This window comes from Diospyros lotus, chromosome 13, assembly GCF_014633365.1.
Source record: "Diospyros lotus cultivar Yz01 chromosome 13, ASM1463336v1, whole genome shotgun sequence".
Classification (NCBI taxonomy): domain Eukaryota; kingdom Viridiplantae; phylum Streptophyta; class Magnoliopsida; order Ericales; family Ebenaceae; genus Diospyros; species Diospyros lotus.
In genome coordinates, this window is record NC_068350.1 from 8,883,911 (window position 1) to 8,893,216 (window position 9,306).

Here is a 9,306-nt window from a genome sequence, read left to right on the forward strand (position 1 = left end):
AATCCACAATCCACATCATTCATTAACAGATCAAAATTAGAAAAATAAGTTAAATCACTTTTAATCTACTTTAAAGACATCAAAATGTCAAAAACTAAATGAACTAATAAAGAGATTTTGTCTGTAGTTAGGGGTGTTAAAAAAAAAAATCGACAAATCGTGAAAACTGATTGCACCACGAGATTTTTTAGGGGGAGCGGTTCGGCACAGTTTGAGAAATCTTCAAACCATGTGATTTGCAGTTTGAGAATTTCTCAATTCGATTAAAAACTGAATAGCCCGAGTAGTGTACTCAAGAAAATTAAAAAAATAAAAACGCATGTACAATACTCCCTAACCTGTTAACAAAATTTGAGAGATAAGAAAAAGTCAGAATGCAAATAAAAAAAATAAAAGTGAAGAAAGGGTTAGAGAATGTGAGAAGAAGGAAAGATAATATTTGAATTACAATTATAAGTAAAATTATCATAATAATCTAAGTCTTTAAAATTTTTTAAATCAAAAGATTAATTGGAGGTAAAAATGTAAACTCAAAATAAATATAATAATCTTTTAAAACATTTTGTTTGGTGGATCTATCCCAGCCTTAGAGTAAGAGAGACGAGGTGGTGGCGAGAACAAAGGATGTAGCGGCGATTGACGAGACGACACTAGAGCGACAAGAGAGGCGATGCGAGGCGACGCGTTGACAATAAGGAAGGCAAGAGATACGAGGCAACAACAGAGATAGAAAATACAACAATGGTCGGCGACAAGAGCCGATAAGACGAGACGGGTTGGCGGCGAGTGGTGAGAGCAATGGACACTCTGGCAAGGCGATGGCAGCGATGGGTCTCTTTCTAACTGCTCCAAACCTTCAACAAGCTGCTACAATTGCTTTGCAATTTAGGGTTTATAATAATCTATTTTACTTTTTAAGTATTTTATATTCTATAAATTCTTTTTTTAGAAATAATAATAATAATAATAATAATAATAATAATAATAATAATAATCGTAATATCCTAATATTTTGAGAATAATAATAATTAATTTTTTTGTGTTTAAAATATTCTTGGCATCCATTAGAGATTATAATTGAGAAAACTAATGGGCTTAGAGCTAGTGGGTTAAGTTGAAAAAAAAAAGAAATTCTATGTAAATGGGCTTAGAGTTAGTAGGCTAAAAAAGTGGGCTTAAAATTAATGAACTAAATGAAAGAATAACCTATTCAAAAGAAGATTTAGTGAAAAATAATTAAGATGACAAAATAATTAAAGATAGTAGGTGAAATAATTGAGAAATGTAGGAGACAAAGTAGGGTGTGGACAAGTAATTAAAGATTATGGGTGAGATTTAGTGAAAAATAATTAAAAAATGTGATAAAATAATTAAAGATAATTGGTGAAATAATTGATAAATGTGGGAGACAAAGTAGGGTGTGGACAAGTAATTAAAGATTATGGGTAAGATTTAGTGAAAAATAATTAAGAAATATGACAAAATAATTAAAGATAGTGGGCCACTACAATTACGTTAAGCTTAATTCAACATTCTATAAATAGAAAAAACTTAAAAGGTTGGAGGACTTAAATTTGAAAGAGAAATATTGTAAGAAATAAAGATTTGAGAGTGAGAGATATTTGAAAAAGAGAAATAAAGAAAATAGAAAAAAAATATAGAGAAAAATATCAAAAATTTCTAGAAAAATCCTATAGGTTGAGTTTAGTAGTTCGTGTGAAAATTTGTGGCAGAAGGCGTTGTTGGATACACAAACCAAAGTTTCATCGCAGTATAGAATAATACCGAATCGCTTCGCGAGAAGATTATTTATCTTCGAAATTTTTTTCAAAAATTCCAAAAATATGAGAATGATATTTTAGAATTTTTGATGATAAAATTGGAAGAGAAATGCATGATTAGTATTTATTATGAATTTTTGAGGCAATAGATGCTTGAAAATCAAAGAGAAAATGAGAAATAAATAGAACATGGATTCTGAAAATTATGAGGAATTTCTAGGGCTTAGGAATATTGTTTTAGGAATTATTGTGAAGAGAAATTGAGAAAATTTTATGAGAAAGTATTTATTTCATAATCTTGATGAAATAATCGGAGAAAATGGGAGAAATTAGGAAAATTAGAGAAAATTAAAAATATGATTTTTTTAAAGTAATTATGATGCCCAGTGTACATTAAGGTTCATAATTGAGTACAATTGGAAGTCCTATGCGAATTTTGAGGCAAAATTATGCTAGGGGCAAAATTATACTAGAGACAAAATTGTCTTTTTGCAAGATATGTAGTACTTTCCAACTAGATTTAGTTTTATGAAAATACTTGGTTTGTAAATGGTTCGTAAATGGTTCTACCCAAAATCTGGTTTTAGTAAATGATTTTATCATGTTGTCATGTTTTGATGTGAATATATTCATGTAGATTACATTTACATATATTGATGATGAAATATGCATATGTACACGATGGTATTGTTGATCATATATTCGCATAAGGGTTTGAGAGTATGAGCCGGGATCGCTGCTCTTCCAAGGGTGCACCCATGCACCTCGGCCCGATAAGAAGGCTGTGAAAATGGGGAGTAGTAATAAGGTACGATCGGCTCAAACTGAAATGATATGGAAAATGACATTTTGCATCTATGTACGAAATATGTTTATTGTTCCCTTACTTAAATGATTCATCATCTAACTTGGGTTTTGTCCTTGGAATATTCAAACGTTCCATATGGAGATTGTAACAGAAACGAGGATGAATGAGGCATGCAATGGCACTTGAATGATGAATTGAATATATGTTATGTAGTCCATGTATTTAAGTTCTGCTACTTTGAATTCTAAACGTTTTGAGAAATGATGATATATAACCCTATGGTTAATGATGATGTAAGAACTTATTTATTATTAATGTTAAGATATTAGATTCGATTCTAGCTTCCACATTTAATGTTTATGATGATTCTCTTTCGAGATAAATATATGAAAATTTTAGAATATATATGAGGAGTGATATGATTTAGCAATAGTTTTTAAGAAAAAAAATTATTATTTCAAAATTGTCCTAAGTAATAGCGCACTTGAAAAATGGAACGTTACAATAATAATAATAAAGAATAGTGATTACAACATCATATTAAGGTGATCAAAAGAAAATTTTAGTTGAATGAGAAATGCATATAAATGGTGAATTATAATATATAGTTTGATTGATTTAATCTTTTTTATTAATCAATTAATTTTTGTGATCCGTATATGTAATACCCCATGTTCGTATAAGGATGCCACGTAATTTCGATGAGTTCAGAATACCGAAAAATTGGCTTGATAGCAGTTATTAGTACCAAATCGACTGCAGAGAATGCCTCGGAGTGAAATTGTCTAAGGAAAATTATATGGACTCGACGAGTGTATCGAGATAGGATTTATGGTATCGAAAGAAATTGAATCAGGAACAGTTTTCGGAACAGCTAAAACACAGCTGCCATTTAGGCTGTAAAACCGAATCGTTGTAGGAGGCTCTCGAAAAATTAACGGAACCCTAGGGGGGCTCCAGTTTTTCGTAATAAGCAACCCTTCAGTGGTTTCGGGATTAAACAACAGCCCGGTATGGTCACTGGGGCGAAATCGTCCTTTTCAACTAAGAATTGGATTATTAATTGTGAATTTTCGGTATTAAAATGCAAATTTAGTCGATGTTTGAAGGCATGATTGTAATAAGGAAGTTGCCCAAGTGATATAAAATGAAAATTAGAATTTAATGATATAATTTCTTATAAATATTAGTGTACTATACATAATTATACATATATAAACACATATATACGCATGTGCGTGGCCAGCTTCTGAGAAGCATTAATGGCCGCGATTTCGGGCTGCAATTGGATGATCATGGCAGCAGGATTTGAGGGAAATGGCTGCAACAGGATTTAAGGAAGTTAGCAGCAAGATTTGTGGGATTTTCTAATTAAGTGCGTGGTGGGCAAGCTTGTAACAGTGATATTTATGGAAGTCACTGCCTATAAATTGGCAGTGATTGTGGCCGAGGGGGAGGCAGTGCGGGACCGTGGGATTAAGAGAGATAGAAAGCGAGGAAGCAAGAAGAAGAGAGAGAGAAGGAGATTGCGAGTGGCAGCAAGCGGCCATAGCCGCAAGCTTCAAGCGGCCATGGCCGTGAGCTCAAGAGGGGCAGGAGCGGCCGGCAAGCATCCAGCAAGGTCGGCGGGGCCATTGGAGGCTCGGGAAACAACCGGTGATGACGATGGAGTCCGAAGGTGGCCGGCCCAGCCGTGGGCGGACGGACGCAAGCTGCTGTGCGCAGCCATGGCCGTCGGGCAACGAACAGGGCAGTAGCGAGGCGGCGGTTCGAGGCGAGATGCAGCTCGCTGATGGTGGTGCGGTGGTCGTTGGAGGCTACGGAAGCTCGAGTCGCGGCCGGAAGTAGCCGAGGCGAGGCCATGGCAGCCATGGATGCAAGCTCCAGCAACCATCGCGAGCAGGGGAGGCTGTTACGGGCGACGACAGTGAGCGGCTAGCTCGCGGTGATGGCGAGCTGGTGCGGCAGTGGCCGGGGAGGCCGTCAAACGGTGATCGCAGCGGCCGGTGGGAGCAAGGGAGGGCCGGCGAATCTCGGCCGTGCGCACGCATGGCTGGCGCGCAAGTTGCAGGGGCGGGTGCTGTGCGAAGAAAGAAGAAAGAAGAAGAAGAAGAAGAAGAAGAGAAGGAAGAAGAAAAATAGAAGAAAAAGAAGAAAGAAGGAAAAGAAGAAAGAAGAGGAAGAAGTTGCAGGTGTTCGCGTGGGAAGCAGGGGAGAGAAGGAGGAAGAAGAAGAGAGGAAAGAGAAAGAAAAAAAGAAAAATAGAAAAGAAAAAAAAAAGAAAGAAAAGAAAAAGAAAGAAAGGAAAAGAAAAGGAAAAATAAATGGAAAAATGTCGAAAAAAATCCTAGAAAAATCTCAAAAGATAGGAAATTATATTTCGGTAATATTTCAAAAATTTTAGCAAGGAAAATGGCTCGGGCACGCATTTCGAGGAGATGACACGCATACCGAGGAAACCAGAGATGCTAAGTTAAGGTGAGTAAAATTTCCTAGAAAATTCTAAAAATTCTAGAATATTATTTTATGAATTTTCCTAGAGAAATATTTGAGAAAATAGTTTCGAAATATTTAGTTTGGATTTATTGAGGAAAATTAGGAAGAAATAGAAGGAAAAATTAAAGGAAATGCCAGAAATTATGGAAAAATGGATTTTAATATTTATTTAAATAATTGTGGTGATTAGGATACTTTGAGGCTAAAGTTGAAGAGACTGATGCAAATTTTGAGATTGGCACGCAAATCGAGGCGATGCACGAGACAAGGCACGGAGATCGAGGTAGTCCGATAAGCTTGAGAAGGTAAGTGGTACTTCCTCGAAAATGATTTCATCATATTGACATGCCCTGATATGTATCCATCACATAGACTGCATACATGACTATGAAATGCATAATTACACGTTGATACTGTTGATCACATGCATATGAGGCCGTAGGGAGTACGAACTGGCACCGCTGTCTTATCAAGGGTTCACCCATACACCCCGGTTTCGAAAGAGGTGGCCGCTAAAATGATAGGCAGCATGAGGGGTGCAGTTGACACCTATGATGAAAGACATTGCATACACTCATGACATTGCATTTAGTACTCTTATTTAGATGGTTCATCATCTAACTTGGGTTCGCCCCTGGAACATTCGACGTTCCAGCCGGGACTTGCAGAGATGATTTCGAGATTGGTGATATGTAGTGACGCGAGACGTCAAGAAGCGAGTAAATATACCATGTTATGTTGTAATATGAGTAGTTTAAGAATTATGTACATTGCATTTATCGTCAGACGCTTATGAATTAACCTTGTAATGAATGTCATGTTTAGTTATTATTGTATGAGTAGGTTCGATTCAGCTTCCGCTTTGCATTTATTTTCTAGTGCAGATATCTCGCACTAGATAAGGTCTTAGGGAATTTCGGGATAATGTAAAGATAAAAAAAAAATAGACCAAATTTCCTAAGGCATAACACGCCCTGAAGAAGTGGGCTGTTACAGTATATATGGTTAATAAGCATTAAATATATATTTTTGAATAATACATTTATTATAATAAAATTAATTAACAATAAATAGTTAGACTTCAAAAATAAGATATAATAAATATGTATTATTTGAAAATTAATGTATGGTGTTGGTGTGTTTTGTAACATATAATATATATAAAAAAAAATTATTCTACATATTACTCAAAATATGTACAAATTTTCATATCTTTTAAATAATTACTATATTTTCATAACAATATTATTTATATATATATGATATTACATAATTTATAATAGTCTTATTTAAAATTAATAATAATTCTAATCACCATTATGAATTATTATTAATTTTTTGTATAATTATTATTGATTTTAGATAAAATTATTATAAATTTTATAGTGTTATGCAAGTTTATAAAAAAATTTTGTAGATGAAATACTTAAAATGTGTATTTAATGATATTTGTAACGATTAAATTTTTAAAATTTAATGTAACATTAGTCGAGTAAACTAGATATTACTCGAGTGAGATATGCAGTTATTTGAGTAAGTTTTTTTTATATTTGAGTAAATTATAATTTTACTCAATTAATATTTATTCTTAATGGATTAATGACACAAGTATATAGACTTGTCATTTTAATCTATATTTATTACTTGGTTAAATGTTATATTTACTCAACTTATGTACCACTTAGTCAATTAATTAACTATTTGGTTATTCATTTAATGTTATTATATCATTTATTCAAGTAAAACAAGTATATAATCGATTAATCTCTTAAATATTTAGATCATACTTGATTAAAAGAAAAAATCAGTCAAGTAGAATATTCGTTAGTTGTTACTCAACAAAACATTTTCTTACTTGATTAAACGATAATTACTTTATTAAACTCATATATTAGTTGATTAATTTTTAAGTCATAATATATTTTATTATCAACATATTCTATTAATGATATTGTTATAATTGTTAAGCTCAAGGGTAAGTAAATAAGATTTTGATGATAACAAAAATATTTTTATAAATATATTTTTTACTAATACAAAAAGTAAATTTATTTTGAATTAAATGTGGTTACAAAAAGTAATTTTAATTTGACTTGAAGATGGATTTTTTTTAGACATATTTTCTTATTTTGATCATTTATGTCTCAAAAGTTTATATTTGAATTTTCATATCTTGATAAATGTATCTTTTACTCATATAAAAAGTAAATTTATTTTGAATTAAAGATGAAATGTCTTTAAACATGTTTTCTTGTTTTGATCATTTATGTTTCAAAAGTTTATATTTGAATTTTCATATCTTGATAAATGTATATGTTAGAACGGGAGATGCTATGGCACACACCAAGAGGGGGGGGTGAATTGGTATAATTAAAAACTTTGTAGAAACTTGAAAACTTTTTGATACAGGTTGAAGTTTTAATGATTAAAAAACGTGAAGCATATAAAATGACAAATGTGAATCAAGTGAGGAATTAAGGAATGCTTGGAAAGATAAAGATGATTTAAAGAACACAAGCACACAAGAACACCAAGATTTATAGTGGTTCGGCTTAACCCAAGCCTAATCCACTACCTTAGCTCCTCACTAAGGATTTTTCAAACCATCCACTAAAACCCTCTACTTAAACCAAGTAGGTCCTCTAGTCCGAGACTAGGAATTACAAAACCTCCCACTCAAATGGGCCCTCTAGCTATACAAGCTAGGAAAACAAGAAATATATAGTTGGAGAGAATCTAAGAGATGAATCTCTTAGTTACAATGTCTCTCAAAAATGATACAAGACTTAAATGAATGTAAACAAATTAAGATCACAGCCTTGAAGAGAGAAAATTGAAGCACAGTGAATGTAAATAGAAATGAGTGTAAAATGTAAGCTCAATTCAATTCATTCCCATCCATTAGCCTTCTCTTGATCATCTATGACATGTATATATAAGTGTCCCACGAAGTTGAAGAGAAATATAGCCGTTTGGAGCCGTTGGGATTTGAAAAAATAGCCGTTGGAACTTTCTGCAAAAAGAAATAGTCGACAGAAGAAATATATAGTTGACTATTTTTACAACTAAAGCAAGAAATAGTCGACAGACAAAACGAATAGTCGACTATTTTATAACACAAAATTTCAACAGTCGACAGACACATTCCAATAGTCGACAGATGCTGAGATATGAAAAAATTTTTGAAACTTATGAACAAAAATAGTCGACAGATTAGAAGGCATAGTCGACTATTTTTACTCGATAGTCGACAGATGCTAAAATAGTCGACAGATGCTTAAATAGTCGACAGAACATAAAAAATAGTCGACTATTTTGAAGCATAGTCAACAGAATGATCCTGATAGTCGACTATTCTTTAGAAAAATTTGAATTTTCAAAACAACCTTATTCGATTATTTAAAAACTCATTTTGATTATCTTTAAAACAAGTTGAGATTATCAAAAGTATATATTTGAAACAAATCACACTCAACAAGAAAGTTTTTCAAAACACTTTCAACCATACTCAATATTTCTTCTATAAGTTTTCATATCTTACTTCAAAACTTATATACTAAAAATTCATTTTCTCATTCATATAATCCACATGATAGAAATTGATTTTTATATAGACATTCATCAAAACCATTTCATTACTAAGAGATATTAGATATCAAAATACTAAGAGATAGTTTTCTAAAATGAACACTTTCTAAAATGAACATACTTTCAAAAACATGTTCTAGTTGGTCTTTTGCCTTAGAACAATTTTAGCTCTATGTTGACCAACGACTTCAAAGCTAATTTGAAAATCATTTTAGGAGATTCTTTTAAGACTAAAAACTTGACTTTGCAAATCTCTAACTAAAATAGAAAATCATAAATCTTTTTGGTTTTCATTTTAACAATGCACTTGAAATTGATTTTGTTGAAAACCACCACCTTGATTCATGACTTAGGGATTTAATAACATATGTTTTTCATCATCAAAACTAAGCACAAGGGTAGAACATCAATCTATATTTACTCATGCAAAAAATATTTTTTTTAATTAAAGGTGAACGACTTTTAAACATGTTTCCTTCTTTTGATCATTTATGTTTCAAAAGCTTATGTTTAAATTTTTATATATAAATAAATATATTTATTACTCATACAAAAAGTAAATTTATTTTGAATTAAATGTGAGTTATTTTTAAATATGTTTCCTTGTTGTTTGAAAAAACTTAAAAAAAAAAT